Source organism: Manacus candei, unplaced genomic scaffold, assembly GCF_025592945.1.
Source record: "Manacus candei isolate 608988 ecotype Guabito, Panama unplaced genomic scaffold, ASM2559294v1 h1tg000028l, whole genome shotgun sequence".
NCBI lineage: Eukaryota > Metazoa > Chordata > Aves > Passeriformes > Pipridae > Manacus > Manacus candei.
In genome coordinates, this window is record NW_026138076.1 from 2,014,418 (window position 1) to 2,033,545 (window position 19,128).

At 38.7% G+C, this 19,128-nt stretch overlaps 1 long non-coding RNA gene across 2 annotated transcripts; it reads left to right on the forward strand.

Annotated features, from left to right (window-relative positions):
* Positions 1-1,479: 1,479 nt before the first annotated feature.
* LOC127472231 (uncharacterized) lies at positions 1,480-17,065 on the forward strand. Of its 2 annotated transcripts, XR_007904921.1 has the most exons (4): positions 1,480-1,633; positions 3,171-3,351; positions 14,255-14,366; positions 16,013-17,065. It is a non-coding gene; the product is annotated as an uncharacterized LOC127472231 (long non-coding RNA). The 2 variants fall into 2 exon arrangements; XR_007904920.1 differs by lacking the exon at positions 16,013-17,065 and having other exon boundaries at positions 14,255-14,964.
* The last annotated feature ends 2,063 nt before the right edge of the window (positions 17,066-19,128 follow it).

A 19,128-nucleotide genomic window follows, 5' to 3' on the forward strand; every position in this document is an offset into this window, starting at 1 on the left:
AGGACATATGTTTAAGAAAAAGTGATGTGATCAGTGCTAAGAGCTAGTGTCTGTGCAACAGGAAATTCAGAGGGATTACATCAGATCAACAGTAGTCTGGCCCAGTGACTGAATGTCCATTTGTGTTTGGAGGGTGTGAGTTGAGTCGCTGGAGTACTTCTTTCAGTTTCATCCATCACATACAGGTTGTGTACTCCAAGATGCCTCTGTGATTTGAGCCAAAGTGCAGTACTTAATCCTTTCAAAGCATGCTCCTAAATTAAAGTACTAATATAGATGTATCCTTTAAGTCCCTCTTGCCACCAGTAAATGCAGTAACTCTAATCAGCCCAAAGTTAAAAAAAATACTTATATGTGATCAGGGCTTGTTTAGGCACATATCAGTTAGCTTCAATTGCTTTTACTTGGAACCAAAGCAGAGAAACATGCTTACATTTGCACTTAGGGATTCTGGCTCTGATAAAGTCAGTATCACTATATCTTTACAGTTGGTACTAAGTGTCACAGCACTTATATGAACTGCAATGAAACCTCTATGGATGTACAATGGCTTCATAGGTGTTGTAATGAGAAACATTTGATTTAACCCTGTAAAATGAAAAATTACATGTCCTTCTGTACCTTTGCAAATTAGTGACTAAAATCACAACTGGAGATGGTTTTTCTCTGACTGCATTGCTGGAATCAGCTGTACAATAGAATTTATACCTTGCACCGCATGAAATGAAAACTCCTAGGGATCCTAAAAACTAGCTGTGAGATGAGTTCTCTAGGGAACAAATAATCACCTCATTGACAGTACTGAGCTGCATTAATATGCACCAAAAGTGATGCTAGCAGTTTCTAGCAGAAACAGGAGAGCAAATTATGGTATTTCTTTTACTCACATCCTGCAGGAGTCTCTTCATTGACAAATAAAGTGGATCTTATTAAGCTGAGACATACCTCTTTGAACTAGACTAACTCTAGCATTGTGTGCACATATTTCAGTTTCCTCATGAGGAATATAAAAAGAGAGTTGCCCTTTTTTTTTCTATGTGCCTTTTTCCTCTTACGAATAAGACCATAACAAGGTACTTGTGGGGGAATGCAAAGACTATGAATGACTCTAAAAGTGGGTCCATCACAGCGACAGCTCTCCGGGATCGAGCGGAGTGGAAAAACACCAACTACTTGCGTTTTTATTGTGCGGTTTTCCCCTGAATTATGTAATTCCTCTTACCCACGCAGACTCCCTGTACAGCACCATTACCCACGCGGTCCCCCTGTGCAGTGCCATGTTGTCTCCCCTCCCCAAACTGGTCCCTGCCCCTGCACAAACATTATTGGTTGTCTCATCTTCTCCCCAATCCCTGGTTTGTTATTGAACTTTGGTCCTCCTGTATCCCCCATTGGTTAGCAGAGCCCTCAAACCACTCCCTTTCCCCCGGACCTTTGCCCAATCTCATTCCTCTTTCTAAGCCCTCCCCTGGAGACCTTAAAAGCCCGTGGGAGTTTCAAATAAACCGCTTTTCACTGCTGGAATCCAGAGAAGAGACTTGTGGCTTGTTCCTCCTAGTGAAGGGGGATCGCGCCACTGAAACCCTCTCTGAGAAGCTGCGAGCGAGGAGTCACTAGCAATCAGCTCTATTAGGTACTCTACTTTAGACAAATCTAAAAATTGATATTTCTTCTAGCTTTTCTTTTTTCTAGGCAGACAGAAAAAAGAAGGGATAGGCTTAGGTTTAACTAGTCAGTAGGTTTAAAAAGAAATGGCTTATTATGAAGACATATATATATATAAAATAAATTTCTCACTGTTTGTGGTTTTGTTTTGGAAGTTTTTTTGTCACCTTTGTTTTTTTATAGGAGGAAACATTCATCTTCATTGGGAAATCATACATTTTCCAGGTGTATAACTCAACAAAGTGGCTGCTATTTTTTAGGGCATATTTTAAAGACAACTTCAAGGTGAAATGCACAGAAAACAAGCTGTGCTATAGTGGTGTGTTTTGATGCTCACATAGCCTGAGCTCTGATTTACTGCTACTTCCTTTCTGCCAACCACTGTTACATCACTGATGTGGTATCCCTTAGTGTTTTACCTGGTTTCCATTGGTTCTTGACCTGACTTTATGCTGCAGTGGAACCAAAAGGAAGATCAGAAGTGCATTGTGATAGATGTTGCTGTATGGAGTCAAAGCACAAAGGTGGGGCTGCATAAAGAAAGAGAAGTATCTAAAAGGCTTAGGAAGCTCTATTTTGTTATATATTTGGGAGAAAACAGGCATAACTTAGAACAAAGCCATTTGTAGAAGGGAAAGTTGTAAATAAGCCATTATGTGGCCTTCCTCAACTGCCTGTACGTCAGTGTGCAGAGCTTGGTTAAGCTCTATATTCTGTATATTCTGAGCTTGGTTAGAATATAGAGCTTGGTTAAACTCTATATTCTATATATTCTCTATTATATGGATAAGAATATATCTATTAATGATTTATGGAAGTCTATGCACTTCCATAAGCCTGTTAGAAAGATCAAAATCAAAAAGATTGGGTGCAGTACTATGCACAATTTAGACACTTCCATGAATGGTTACAACCTATCTAGGAAAATAAGGAAAAGGATATGAACCCTGTGTTAGAGAGCTCTCCCATGAAAGTGGAAATGTGTTTATCAAGACCTTCTGATGACTGGTATTGGGGATATTGTGCTGGGGGTATGCTACAGGCCACGTGACCAAGAGGATATGAGGATAACTGAAAACGCACAGAAAGTTGCTGCCTATACATCCTTACCTTTGTGTGGGATTTTAAACATCCAGACATTCTCTGTCTGGAAGGGCAGCAATATGCAAGCAATTCAAGAAGCTACTGCACTGCATATTGGCTGCTTCCCAGTGCAGATGCTGGAGGAATCAGACATTATAATGGTGTACACGACTTGCTGTTCACATGTCTCTCAGGTTAGAGTCTGAAGGAAAGCTGGAAAGACACACAGCAGAGTTGAGACTCTGGCTTTCAGGAAAGCAGATTTCGATCTGTTTTGGCAACTCCTTTGCCCAAGTTTCAAATTGTTAGGCAGAATTTCTGCTGGAAGCTGCCATGAAAGAAAAAAGTTCGTAAGCAAAATGGTTGTTTTTCAATGAAAACTTACTCAGAGTTCAAAAATTAACTCTATTTCATTTGCGTAGGAAGATGAGAAGTTTTGGCAGAAGAGTCACTTGGCTTCTGGATGAACTGAAACACAAGAACACACAAGAAGTGGAAACTAGGCAACAAAGGAGGAATACAAACAGAATTGCTTGAGCACTTGGAGCAAAATCAGAAAGACCAAAACCTAGCTGCAGATAAAAGTACTGAGGAACATAAGGGGTAAGCAGAAGAATATGCTAGAATCAGTGGGATATTCAAGGAAAATGTGGGTCTATTGATGAGTGTAGGAAAAACAGATGGTACAGAAAAGGCTGAATGACTCCGTGTCTCTCTTTGCCTCTGTTTTCACAAGCAAAATTTTCAGTACCAGCAAAACTGGAGGTTTTGGGGACAACATGGGATAGAGAAGCAACAGGTTAGGGACTGCTTAGATAAATTGAATGTATTCAAAACCTTGGACCATATTATATTCACCTGATGGCACAGAAAGGTTGACTGAGGTGATGCAATTAGATAAGGTTGCTGAATTTAGTTCTGCTAATGATTTTCTGGCTGTACAGCTGTTGCCAGGAATGCTTGGATTGACATTTACAGCCAAGGACAAGGCTGATAGTCCACACTAGAACAAATGTCCAATGATAAAATATTAGGCTAACCATATAGCTTAGGCGAGGGGTTTCCAGAGAAGAAAGAAGTATATACTGCAGAATGCAAGAAATAAGAGCATTGTGAGAAACCTTACATACTGCCAGAAAAAAAAGAAAAAAAAGTTTTGTTTGATTGTGTCTGACCTATTAATTTTAAAGGATGTGCTTTGTGCTGAATATTCTCATGAGACCAGCAGCTGAATGCTTTCTCAGTAACTATCTCTCCGTGAATAAAGTGTTATGAGTTTCTATCTTGGCCTTTCTGTAGACCAGCAAAAACACCTGCTGTCCTAACTAACTGCTCATGAGATTATTATTTTCTTAACAAGAAAGCATTTTTCTCCCTGAAATCGTCACTAAAACTTGGTCTGGCTATCTAACCAGTCAAGACTAAAGTCCTAAAGTACTTTTGACTGCTGCATTCATATTGGTGTCTTCCAATTAATTTTGGAAATTTAGACTATAGTGCTAATGCACCATCAGCTTCAGTGATGCAGAGTCCATATCTTGCTTGCTTTCAGGATTATTGGATCCTATCTGACATACAACTTGTCAGGAGTGCTGAAATGCCTATGATAGTGTATTCATGACTTTAACTGAAGGACCTGCCATCAGCTATTTGGTTTGACCATGTCCCTACTACTCTTTCATAGCTATTGATCTAAGTTAGTGATAATGGATTTTGGTTGTGTAAACACCTGGGATTTTCTCAAATTGGACTAGAACAAGAGAATTTATGCACGAAATGAAATATCTGCTATCGCTATTTATTGAATCAGTCAGAGAATATAAGAAAAAAAAAAGTGAGGTAGTTGACCAATTACACAGTGCAGATAGGATGAAACTGGTTTTCCTTGATTGCAGGAAAAAAAATTTAAAATTATTGGAAACACGGTAAGAGTATTTGCCCAAAACTCCACATTTGCTGGCTTTGACTGTTAGACTCTCTTTGCTAGATTTTGGTTGGGGAGGAATATTAATATATTGTCCTCTAAGTACTATATTATTCTCTAAGTGTTAGGCATGGTGCTATTTCCTTCTATCTCAATAACAAAGAATATATAAATTTCCTTTTAGGACTACAGAGCATGTTCCATATCAGATAATAATTTCACTGTAGGTGAAATGTGAATGTTAAACTCCTAGAGCAAGTTTCTGAAGCAAACCTCTCTATTTTTCTCATTTTTCTAAATATTTTTCTGAAAGTGAGACCATGCCGGTCTTGAACATGGTAATGCCTGTAGTGATTTCATTGTTTTGTAGTGGAGGGCATGAAGGCAGAGACAACTACAGGCTTATTAGAGAGTAGGCAGTAGAAGCAGAATAACAAAGAAGAGAGAGAGAGATTTCTGAAGGAAAGTGTCAGTGTCTGAAAATGCAAACCATCATTCAGGCGATAGGTACCATTTTCCTTTCTGCCTTTTCTCTCTCTCACTTTCTCTTCATTCTTGTGTCTATTCCTTTGCTTCCTACTCTGTGCCTTCACTTGCTGCATGGAGTGCACTGTAAAAAGAGCAGTCTATATTCTAGTTTATGATATGTACTAAAGGACTTAGCATTCATTTTCCACCTAAATTCCAACAAGGCTCAACAATTAAATCAATGTCCTACAAGATTCGAGGAAAGATATACCTAGTTCAAAAACACAGTTGGAGGAATTTACATCCATGTTACAGCCCCTCTAGGATTGGGATACAAATCTGTGTTACCTCTCTTTCAAGACAGTTCCATGACCATTAGGGAATCCCTACACTGCTTTCTCATAGTTGTGTTAATACTTCTATTTTTGCAGCTGCTTAGTGAACCCAAGTAGGGAACAGACCCACCTAGCAAACAGCCCAAAATTTGGCTATTTAAAGCTTCCCTTTCTGCTTCAAATATAGCTATACGGATAGATAGTCCAGTGAAGAAGAAAAGACAATATGGGAATGAGAACCTGGTGGCATGGAAAAGGGGATTCAAGCTTAATTTTAATGTCCAGCTATGACCTCAGCCCTTCTGGATCTAGTCTTTAATTGTTTTCTCCATTTTAGCTACATTATAATTGTGTCTACCAGCAGCACTCTGGAGGCAATACAGTATCAATTAAATATTTCTAATTAAGAAGTATCTAAAAAATAATTGTAACATTTCAAAAAGCAACATGTGACTGATCCTAAACAGATTAATTGAATATCTTGAAGAACTGTTGGCACCAGTGCAGATAGTTTGTCCAGATCACAGCACCTTTTATCTGTTTCATGAAATACATGTAGGTCATCCAGTGTGCTGCTTTTCAGGATAGTATTTCATTTGTGAGCTGCTTGGCATCTTGATAGTACTTGCTGGTGAATTGTTCAGCATCTTGATAGCTGTTAGTTATAGTTTCTTTTATTAGATTTGTCACAAGTACAATTAATGGCTCACTAACTCTTGGCATAGAATATACATTATGCTTTTACAATTTCTTCTTTTTTTGCCTTCTTGAGGGACCAATGTCATAGCTTCTTAGTGATACAAAACCCTTCCTGATCTTAACCCATCACAAACAGAGCATTAGTTATGTAATCTCTAACTAGGGTCAGGGTAACAGATTTAGTAACGTACCTGACTGAGAAAAATGACTGTAGTAATACGATCACTTAGCTTATTATTTTGGGGCACTAACAGTGTGTTTTAAATACAAGTATCAGGAACAGCATCAACATGTTCAGTAGATTTTTTTCTGTGCGTGTGTCGTTTTCTCTTTGCTTTGCCATTGCTTTTGTTTATAGTAAGACAATCTTCCTTTTTTTTAGACAAAGCATGAAATGAAGTCACAGCATCTTCTTTGATTGAGATGGAAATTAAATAGAGAGATCTGCCTGATCACACACATATCCACACAATTATGGTTTTATACAGATGTCCCTCACTTTAGTGTCTAAGATTTTAGAACAAATGATGTAAGATATTGTTATTCTTTGAAGGTGAAAAGGGCATACAATATTGAGGAGAGATATTGAAGAATCAAACAAATTGCACAAATTAGAAGGGAGTGAATGAATGAGTGGGAAAAAAACACTTGACAAAAATTGAGAAAGAAGAAACAAAGAAAACAACCAACGGTGGAAGAAAAATCACTTCAAGAATGCAGCTACTACTTCTGAGTTCAAAATTCAACAAAAAAAAAAGTATTGCAGTAGTAGGAGAAGGATGGAAGGGAAAAGAGCTTAAAAAGAGAAAAAGGGAGAATCTTTTTTTGTTTTCTCCCCTCAGCTGGTTGGTGTTCCCTGGAATGTGTTATTATCCTCTGTATTGGCCTGACTGATTTGACCAATTTTGTTTATTGTTTCCTCTTCCCTGTGTAATGACTCCTAAGTGAGCAGAACCTGTCGAAATGCAGGTAATGAGCAACTGTGAGAGATGACAACTGCCATGGATCCAACACAGAGAGCGCTGAAAGAGAGGCTAAACACCTCCGAAGGAACCAGTCACTTGCCACTGGCATTCAGTTGTATATCAAAGATCTAGCAAAGTTCATTATATCTGGCTAGCAGCTGGTCCCAACCACAGGGTGATTCTGTCTGCATCTCATTCAGTTCAGCAGTGACCATGATGTGTGGGGTCCCATGTTTGAGGGCTGTTGTCAATATCATACCGGTTCGATGATGGCAGTTCTGGGTATTATGATGATGCAGCATGAAACAGAGAATCTGTGGGTGTTTTGAAGAACAGACACAGATGGGATGCTGCAGAGAACTGGCACACAGGCTGGTGTAAAGAGTTAAATGTGTATAGGACTGCCAGGCAATGAGAGACAAATTGAAATACTATGCTTCCTGTGAAGGAAAAGTCACATAAGCAATGTTTAATTTAAGTGCTGCTGAACTCAGCAAATAGGTGTTCTACATATCACTTTCCATGCTTCCAAATCTTTAATTCACTCATGGTTTCTGTACTCTCTTGACCTGCTGTAATAATCACTGCTTCACCTATCCAGGTGGTTAACTTGCACCATAGGGAGAAAAGCCAAGGCACAGAAGTCCCAAGCTAGCTGCTTAATACAGGACTCTGAGTATTCAGAATATTTCGGCTGCTACAGCAAATTTGCACTTGTGTTTCTAATTATTTTATTCCAGTGGGGATATGCAATGTGTCAAAGGATGAAAATATTAATAGAGACTATCATGTATCATTCTCTATAAGTAGTTCCTTTTTGCAAAGGACAAAGTTATGAACTGATAAACTGAAGGTTAGGATTAAATCAGCCATTTCTATGGAGATAACTTCAGAGAAATACAACTTCTTCCTACTGCTGATCCTACTCTAACTTGTAATGAAAGGATTAGGTGACAAGTGTCACCAGCATTATTTCTGATGCTAAGAAATTGCTAATAATGTGATAGAAGTCTGCTGTGAATATTGCATGAGGAAGGTTATCTATAGCATAGGTTGAACAGGGAACTTGCTTTTTAGTATCCTGACAGCATAATTAAAAATGCTTCTTACTGCTTACAGTGTCAGCGCTTTGCTTCTGCTGTTAGTCTATGAGGTAGTGCAATGTGCTACAGAAGTCTGTCATGGTCCTTCTTGACCTAGAAAAGTCTGAGACCAGATGATCCAAAGTCATGTAAAATCAATGAGTTTTCTCTCCGAAGAATATTACCAGACTTTGGGTACTGCTCAAAAAAAAAAAAAAAGAAAAAGTAGTGATTAACTTTTCTTAAATGAGTAAGCAGCAGGAAACTTATTTTCTATTTCAACCCTTACCATGAAAATTCTTGTTGCCTCAGTTTAGCCAGTTCTTTTTGACAAGTGCCTCATAGAAGAGCTGCTTAGCTAGTGCAATTGAATGGTTGGGAATATGGGAATATCCATATTTTGGATTTCTACTAGAAACAGTGTTCATAACACAGGGATGTTTAAGCCATTGCTAAGCAGTGCTGACGCAGAGTCAAGGCCTTTTCTGCTTCTAGCTCCACTCAACCAGCAAGGAGGGTGGGGATGAACAAGGAGTTGGGAGGGGACACAGCTGGAACAGCAGCCCCAAACTGACCCAAGGGAAATTCCACACCCTGTGGGGTAATGCTCAGCATATAAAGCTGGAGGAAGAAGAAGGCAGCGCGTTCAGTGTGCTGGCTTTGTCTTCCAGAGGCACCATTAAATGTGATAGAGCCCTGCTTTCCTACAGATGGCTGAATACCTGCCTGCCCATGGGAAGTGGGGAATGAATTCCTTGTTTTACTTTGTTTGTGTGAGTAGCTTTTGCTTTACTGTCTTTATCTCAACCCATGAGTTTTCTCACTTTTACTCTTCTGATTCCATCTCCTATCCCAATGAAGGGGAAAGAGTGAGTGGCTGCATGGTACTTAGTTGCAGGCTGGGATTAATCCATGAGAACAAGAAGTCTTGCTAGCTTGCCATTTTGTTTAAAAATAAGTTTGGAAGTTTTTTCCCTACTTTTATCATTCATTTAATTTGGTCCATTCTAGTCTCTGCACTTGAGTTTCCTGCATGATTAATTCTATAATATTAAAAATGTGATGAACTGCAAACTTTATAAAATTGACGGATAATTATGTTTCTTATGTTAGTCAGCGAAACGAATGATGAAAAAAACACTGTGGCCTGATCAAAACCATTAAATAATTTAAAATGAGGACTTCAGAATCAGGTTAGAAGAATTATATTGAAAATAATGGTTATCTTGCTTTATAAGCTTTCTGATGTGTCCTATCTTTTGCAGGGCTTTTCTCTTGAAGAATGTTAAGCACATATTTGTAGTTAATTTGCTGATACTATGTGCATGAGTTATTACTTTTTCTTAACTTCGAATTGTGCAGTTCATTCTTTTCATTCCTAAAGGGATAAAGGCTAGGATTTTCCAAAGGAGCTTAGAGAATTTAGGGCTAAATTTTAAAAGGTGCCTGAAGATTGAGATAGATGCCAAAGGGGATTTTTCAAAAGGATTCAGCTTTGTGTTAGAAGAAATAGAGGTGGATATTGAAATTCTTGAAAATCATACTGGGTTTGTATCAGTAACCTTTAAGTTCCTACAGGTATTAAAACTATCTTCTTTGTCTATGTATATTTTAGTAAGTAGTGCAACATGGTAGGAGCAGATTTGTAGACCAAGATGATGCTGAGAAGCTGACGTTCACATTATTTAGTTTTGAGGTGTTTATCTTCAGAAGAGCAGTAGTCCTATCCCATAGACTGCATTCAAATTAGCAGATGGAGCACATTAAATATGTCACAGAATCCTAGAATTGTTTGGAAAGAATGCCTAGAAGTCCTCTAGTTAATATGCAGCTCAGTGAGTCTGCTGACTACTGAGCGCTGCACTACTCTCCCAGTGAGGAGTGCTTTAGAAGTCCAGCCTGAACCTTCCAAGCTGCAGCTTCTGTTATTGTTGGCTGCATCTTCTGTTGTTGTTTACCTCTACCAAGATAACTTCAGGTTTCTGTTTTGTTTCATGTTCAAGCACTGAGCATTAGTATGGAAGCGCATGAAGCAGGATTGTGCCTTTGCTGCCCTTTCCTATGCAGACTTTTATATACACTGCTTTCTAATTTACCTCTGGACATAGAGCCCCTCGTTCAAAGCTCTCCTTGTTAGGTCACCGTGTCTGTCTCCTAGTGCACTATGAAGAAAGAAAACAAAGCATTACTGGTGATTCAGGAATGCATCCAGCTGTTCTTGTGCCACAGATGTCTGTTTCTCTCTGGGTCTATCCTGTTGACCAGAAAGATAGAAGAGAACACTACTTTGACTTCTGTCTGCATTTTCTTTGCACCCTTATCCCTAGAGGCAGATGAAGTAGTCTAACCTTGGTAAGCCTCCAGGAGATTTCCCCTTCGTCTGGGATGCTCTGTGTTTGTGAGTTTCTGACATTTTGATTGCCCCTGAAGCAATACAACTTAAGCCTCTTGGAAATCATATTGACAGAAAGTTCTGGTTGGAAAATGTAAATTGAAAAAAACAAATGAACAAACTCAAAATTGATGTTCTACATGAATGTTATTGAACTGCAATATATTCTTGGGCATAGCTTTTGCCTTGATCCTCCTGTAGTCAGTAGAGAATTCAGTGGATGTGTCTAAATTGCCTGCACAATTCTGATCCCTGGTTGTCCATCAAAATCATGCTCTGCTTTTATTCCCTGGCATCCTTCAAAAGCATTCCCTGTTCAGTCAATCTAGATTGACCCCATGAGGTCTCTTACAGTCTTCTATAGCAACATACTGGAAGCTCCAGTGAGTTTCCAGCCTCACTCCTCATATTTTGTTATTGGTATAGAGCTGCAAAGAAAAGTAAAAATATAGTTGTTATTGGTAATCTGGAGACTCAGGTGCTATTTCCAAACTGATGTTTATTTATTGTGACAGTAGACCAGATACATAACTCTCCTCTACCCCTGTATTTTCCAATAAAACCATAATGTATAATTCATGGCTGTCCATATAGGGATGTTGTAGCAATACTATACTGTTATAGATACCTTAACTGTCAGTTTTGTCATGCAAAGTATAGCAAGTCAATTAGAATCACCTTGAGCACCCACTTCATTGTGGTTATCAGATACCAGGTGCACAATCTGGGTATGGTGAAGTAAGATCTAATTTTCCAGGCTATCAGTTTACTGCTTGGGTACATTAACTTATACTACCGTGAAGTAAAATTTGCCCTTTCCATGGATTAGTTGCTTTTTTCAAGTTCCTGAATTTGGCCCACAAAATCTTGTTTGAGTGTTCGTTGCCTCTAAGAAATACATCAGGGTAAGAAAAAGTGCTTTCCTCTTGTGGAAGCTTTGCTGCTTTTTTCCTCATCAAGCTTTACTTTTGTTTTTGTATGGTTTTGTCCCTAATTAGGCTCTTAATTACTTTCTCTGAAACCACAGTGAGTCTCATTGCTTTGTAATTCCCCTTATCTCCGGTGACTTCTTATTTTAAATATAGATGGTGTTTTATGTGAACAGATTGTTATCCTCAAAAATAATTGCTGTTGTAAAGCTCATATTTTTTATCCTTTTCTATATCAACACTGCTTCAAACTTTATGTCACTCAAAATTTTCAAGCTAGTTTAGGTCCTGCTCCCTGGAAAATCTCAAACATATTGACTATTTTTCTAGTTTGGGGCTAATATTCTGCATAGTTGTGTTCATTGAAAAATGAAAAAAAAGATGATCATTCTTCCGTTAGCAGTACTCTATCTATGGTCACTGCTGGTGTAAAGGAAACAATAAGCTACAAAAACAGTTCCACAAAAAAAGTGAGGAGAAATAGGCAGGTAGGTCAGCAACATCAGCCAGCATGGGGAAGGCAGAGCCTCTGGTGTGCCTTTTCACAGGATGAAAGAATGTGTGGAAGGCTGTGTGACAGGAGAGTGTCTGCTGCTTTTAGGGTATCTGGTCAAGGACCTTTTCAACGTCAGGGGACAAGGGATAATTGGAAAAGGAGGAAGCCATAAACAAGAACATAGAAGGATACAAACCTGGTGGACAAATGATAAGAGAGTCAGTGATGGGAACTAAAGCTGATCAATCACTCTAACTGATGGGGACCTATGTGAGAGTCAGAATGTTTATTCCAGTGAGGCAATCTGGAGACCTTGGGGCACCTTGTCAGCTGGGAATCCAAGGGATAAAGGGGGAAACCAGAAACCAAGAGGTACCAAGACACAGACCTGATAAAGCAAACATGGAGACAGTGAGAAGACACAGACCTTTTGACTCACAATAATTATGAGCTATCAAAGAACCACATATGCTACTTTCAGGAAGATCAACCTGGACTTTGCAACTGATAAAATTGTGAACCAGGGGGACCCTGGATCAGGGGGTGACCAAGGATAGACAGATCAGTACAAATCCAGGGAGAACCTGGAGGGGAAGGAGTCTGGTCACCTGTAAAATGGGGCTGGTCAATACATTGCCTGACCAAGCCCTGCACCTGATCTCTGCAGTATGTCCTATCTTCTTATGTCTTATTAAATCTTTCTTGACTGTCTCTCTGTGTATCCATACTCTCTGTCCCCTGTGCCTGTGTGTTACAAGGACTAAGTGCCAGTCACTTGTGAGATCTGTATGTGTGTCAATGGGTTTTGTGTTAGCTACTGGAATCAGGTCAGGGATGAGGGTGTCTGTGGTGTCAGCTGCTGGAGCCAGTGGGGCCTCTGCTGTAGCGTGTGGGGATCTTTAATTTTGAGCCACTAGGACAGGAACTCTATGTGTTCCCAACTAGGGGAGGGGGAAGGGGGGACTGGGGTATTAGGTGGTCTGTGCTCGTACATCCATAGAGACTTGCAAATGTGAAGTGTGTGAGGGATGTGTGTGAGTGTGTGTGTTTCCTAGTGAGCATCAAGCTAGAGGAGATGGCGAGTAAGGCACCTGCGTGCTGGATGGACAGAGGGACTGTGCTGGTACTCAAGGGAACTGTGAATATGTGTGTGCTCATGAATCTAGAGATTGTCATGTGTATGCCTGCACTGTTGACCTCCTGTCTCTACCAGCTGAAGAGGAGGAGGGGACTTGGATGTCTGGCTTGTGTTTTGTGAGTTCTGTATGTAGGTGCTGTTGAAGGCAGCACCTTGTCTATGGCAGCCTGTGTGACCAGCCGTGTCAGTGTTCTCTGTGTCCTTGTGTCTGTGTGTGTGTGTGCACGTGCGTGTGTGTCTCTGGGACGTATGTGCAGCTTTGCTACTGGTTGAACCTGCAATTGGGAAAGCAGCAGCCATGTTCCTCAGGCTGGGCAGAGACCATAGGTGCCCAGGCACCGGGCTGGACTCCAGCAGATGGGCAAGAGGGTCCTTGGCTGGAGCCGCTGCAGGAGGTGGGAGTGAATCTACCATCACTCAACAGAATCATACTTTCAGATACTGCATCATCCCTTATAAATCCCTTTTAAGACATTGTGGGCTAATTACAGGTAGTGGAATGACTTCCCATAGGAATACACATCCAAGACCTCTACCTTTCCTTTCATTAAGTTATGATATACCTGTTGATCTGCATTGGGCAAGAGCCCATTGAACTACAATTACCATTGATCAGAAGATGTGTAGTATCAGTTTGTTCCCTTATGCACTCTCAAGTGCCCAAGGCAATGTTGTGTTTTGTCCTTCTAAGTGGGAGCACAAGGTAGAGGCCTAGGCAGGCACAGGGTGTAGCACTGGGTTGGTGCAATGTGGTAAAAAATGTAGAGAAGAAGACACAGGAACATGGACTGGGGAGGTGAGAAGGAGTGTAGGGTGGGTGACTGGAGGATGCAAAGGATAATACGTCTGGGTGACACTGCAGTGAGAGGATGGAGGAGCTGGGAGCAATCAGCTGAAAATGGAAGCTTCTTTCAGGATCAAAGGCTGAATACTGCCTAAAATAGCTCCAAATGAAAGGCACGTCAAAAGACGTTATATGTGTTCTTAGAACACTTAATAGGTGCTTTTCAAATCTTACCCTTATGAACAAGTAGTTTTCAGCAAATAATTGTAAATGTTTAATGTACATGTTTTCCAGATAGAATGTCAAAATGTGAGGTCTGGAAATTCAAAAGCAAAGTAATGGTCCTGTCTTGCATCCCGATGGTTGGAAACTGATCTATGGGGACTATGAAAAAATGCAAGATCATGTGAGTGAGTATGTAGGTTCTCTACTTGTGTCAATTATTCATCGTTTTCAATGACATTTTGGCAGCTGAAGACTGTTGATGATCCAGAAATATCTCTTTTTATGTGTTGGTAATGAACTAATGGACCTATTCTGTGGTCTGAGTTAAGGTAGGCTTGTAGTTCTCTGGTTTACAGTCTGATTTTTTTCTCTGCATTTCCCTTCTGAATGATCGCTTATTTAATGTGTGCACTTGTTATCGTTGGTTTCTGTAAGGAAAGAAAATGCAAATGTGTTCAAAGAGCTTATAGATCATCCTAGCTATCAATATGATACAAAGTTAATAATTCCTAACAATTTATTCAGTAATGCATTGGACATTACTGTGTAATGGCATCTGGTTCAGGAAATTTTAGATAAAAAATAATACGAATGAAGCTAAGTATTGAAGAAAGTGCCGGTAGCTCTCTTGTTTTATTTCAGTTTCCTGTAATTTTATACAATAACATGTCTGATTTTTTTTATTAATATCTGTTGTACAAAAAAACCCTCATGTATTTCCTGGTAACTGAACTAAGGCTAGAAATTTTTTTCTAAATCCTATTTCAGAACATGACACTGATTTTATCTGGGATATTTTTTTAAGATTGCTTTTGTGAATTATTTGTCTATAAAGGAGAAGTATAGAATAATACATCTCCTATTTATGGATTCTACAGATATGACATTATACATGGACCTTGTTCAAATATTCCTATTGTAGCAGGAAAAAGTAATCCAAACCACTAGATATACGTAAGAAATTGCTCTGGCAGTCATAGCTGATTTCTTAATGTTTATGGTCTGGGTTTTTTTGAAAATCAGATGAGCATTATATTCCAGGTTTTAAATCCCCTAGATGGCACTACAGAATGCTGTATTTAAATGTTTCATACAATATTGTTAAATAGATGATGTTAAATAATTTTTCTCTTGAAAAATAAACATTAAGGAGTTGTTTAACAAAATGAAATAAAAGACAAAGCTTTTGTTTAATACATTCTTGGTGTTTTGGCATGTCCTTATGTACAAAAAGTGGAACGGTATGCTACACGTGCCAGATCACATATAACCCTTTCTGCTGGTGTGGTCCAGATGGTGGCTGTCAGTTTCAAATCCAGACTTGGGCCTCTAGGTCTGAATTGGAAAATTAGTGTGTTTGATCTAAAGAGATTAAAAATCAGGAAAGAGAACAAGAGTTGTTGTTTTATATTAGAAAAATACTTGGCAATTGAAAGTACTAAAAATGTCTATTGCAAAGAGTTGTTATTTGAGACTATGTAAGAGGTTTGAATGTTTTAATTGGCATTTACATTTCATGCTTTAGTTGCAGGTTCTTCCATTGTGGACCTCATGGGAATTCTGATAGTTTGTATTACCCCTGAGTATTTCTTTTGCAGTTGGTATGTCATTGTCTGCAGATCACTGCAGTAAATACTTTACTGTACTGCTGAAAAGAGAGAAAAACATTGCCATCTGCAACTACAGCTTGCAAATTACAGCTTGCAATCGTCTGCTATTAAATAAAGACACTTTAACAATATTTTGGGTTTTAAATTAGCAATTTACATCACAAGATGCTGAAAATACTAGTCTTTTAATACTGCAATTTTCTTTCCTTTTAACCAGGCATCAACATGTATTGAATAAGAAAAAAAAGAAAGTAATACAAACCAATGTTTACTTAAACAATAACCATTGACAGCAAGAGACACACAGATGGAAATCCAATAGCTTCTATCTCAGTGGGAGGTTTCATTTGAAGACCTTGATGGGGATGTGATTGAACTGGAGCACTCTAATTTACATCATGGAGAATCTATCATGATGTCTTTTTTATGGCACTGCTGTTCCAAACTAGGTCTCCTATGAGAAGCTGGTCACAAGGAGGGAGAAGGAAAGACTTCAGTTTGAATAAGAGGAAAAAGCAGACTTTCAAGTACTACCAAATACAAGCTATATTACAATAGTCTGCTCTCCTACAGACACAAGTAATGGCAGAACCATGACTTTGGATTTTTTTTTGAAGAGTCTGGTAAAGAGAACAGCAGAGGAGCTATAGGGCATATGTGATGTGCAGTGCTGTATTGCCTTATAGGTTAAGGAAGGAACAGAATTGCATAATGTCCTGCAAGTAAATGGCCCAAAATGTCCTTTTTAAGTGTTACTATTTCATTTACAATGATAGAATGAAAGAGTAGAGAGAAGTTGTCCATTATAATGAGTGCAGAACTAATTCTTTCACTCAGGGAATGTTAGTGTCAGCAAAATGTATGGAGAGGTCCTTGACAGAAAAAGCCTTAGAAGTAATGGAAAGTGCCAGCAAAGAATTCTATGATGCAAGCATAATTTTCTGTTAAATTCTACCAGATGGTCCACAAGGCCTATAAAAGTTCTTTCCAGTTATAAATCTTACAGAATTTTTACTCCCAGGGCTAATCTTGTAATCGCTAATCAGCGAAAGCTGAAGTTCTTTCTTTTTCTGTGATTACACACAAAGGTGTTTTACTTCTAGTCTGCCTGACCTTTTGGGGAAAGCAAATTCTTTATTATTGATCAGGAGGTAAATCTACTGGAGGAGGGGGGAGTAGCATAATCCTTGCGAAGTACAGGCAGAGTCTGTTTGGGTGTTTGGTAACAGAGTGATTGTGGTAGGAGGTCCTTTTCTTCCATATACTTCCGTGATGCTCCTAAACTGCATATTTATTTTCTTCCCAGTCAGCTTTCACAATATAAATCTGTAGAGTCTTTTGACTAGGAGCTAGGAATCCTTGTTTCTCCTCCAGAATGGTCCCTGACTTTTTTTTCTGATGTCGAACAAGGCACTGAGGTTATGTTTGAGCTGATCTGTGGGTGTGTGCTGTGGCACTTGGCAGGGTCCTGATCTCTTGGTTGCTCTGATTTGCAGGCAATGGGCAGTGGGGGAGTGCCCAGGGTACCCAAATATGTGTGAGAGTGCAAATAGGGGGCTCGTGGTGCATGTGTACATCTCCCAGTTTGGTACAAGCCTCCTCTATTTCCTCCTTTTTTGTTTTGTTTTCTCTATGTATCTTAATTATATCATCCTAAATATCCTAGGATCCTAGAATCCATTTTAAGACTGCTGTAGCCAGCACCATATTATTTGAACCCTTCGTAAGACTCTCCACATGAGGTCAGCAGCAAAATCTCTAGTAGAAACTTGGTAGCTGTCACTTACAGACTTACTTTAGTTCCTGATACCTCTCACTTATTCTGCAAACTCTTTGGACCAGGTTTGTATCTCACCATTTGCCAATATTAACCTTAGCATAATCTCAACTGGGGTGTATAGAGACAGTTGTGATACAAATAATTTTCAAATTACATCTTTTATTATTGAAAATGTAATTATTATTATTTAGGTCATTTTTTTCTTAATCCTTGTTATTTTTTCCTCTGATAAAAAGAAATGTCTCAAAACAGCAGGATATACAAATTTTCACGGTAAGGGAAAAAAAGGAGAAAAAAGTCTTTTAATAAAAATTTAATCTCACTGAAGTGTAGGCAGTTACACTCAAAGCACATACCAGCCTCAGAATATCGTTATTTGTCAAAAGTTTTCTGAAGTTCAATTCCTTCATTGTATATCATTCTCTTGGTGCCTGCTGAGTAGCTAAGAAATTTCAATCATGATTCTAGCAAAATAACTACTATGGTAAGACTGGCTTAGATTCTTACAGTGATTTACCAGCAAAAAGCACTAATGCAATCACTAACTTACTTTTTTAGACTGTTTAGTCTGATTGGTCATGTCTCTGATATCTATTATCACTTCACATTATTATTTCACCTAAGAACCGATGCCATACATTCTGTTTAAATATCAAATTGGTTTGCATTTAATCTTGTGAGTCCTGTTCAGAGGATTTTTGTATCTGACCCATCTGATTTTGCTGCTTCAGAAACAGAGTTCTTGGCCTTTTATCAGGCGCTATTTATATTGCATTTTGGTGATAAGGATCAGTGGATAATGAGCGGATTTTCATTTCTGTGCTGATTATGGACAATTTTATTTCATTGTAAAAGGTTTAAAGGGTTGGTTTTAGTTTGTTTTGTTTTGTTTTGTTTTGCTTTTTTTGTTGCTCATACATCCTATCAGTAAAGCGTATCACTCTAATTTCTTATAGAAAAATGCACACAATTCCTGTATGTGTGGCTTTAAAAGACTGAAAAATGCCATTAATCTACTACTAATGTTTGGAACAAAAATATAGCTGTTTACACGTGTTTTAAGGAATGCTCAGTCTTTTCTGAACCACTGTTTCTGTATGAAAACTGTGTATATATTGCTTAAAATGCGGAGTAGCTTTAATTTTTATATATGCTTGTTGGGAGGCTGTGTTTAATGCTAAAGATTTCATATAGTTCTCAACTTGAATTAAATATGTAATTTCTCTTTCAAGAAGAAAAGGCCATTTTTTCCTGTTTTATTAGTAATATGAAAATTATCTGTGGACTGCTGAAAAAAAGGGAATAAAATGTGAATGTTTACATTTGCACAGATATAATACTTATTACACAGCTTTTGATATGAATCCCTTGAGCTGGATGAAGGCCAGTTTATTTCCTAACCTATCACAGAACAGCTGGAGGCCATGTGTAACTGCAGACTTGCCAAATCCAACATTTTTAGCTCATGGGAATTTGGATCAGAGAGAATGTGGCAGTCCAAGACTGCTTCATAGAGAAACATAATTTAGACATGGTTCCTGTAATCCTGTCAA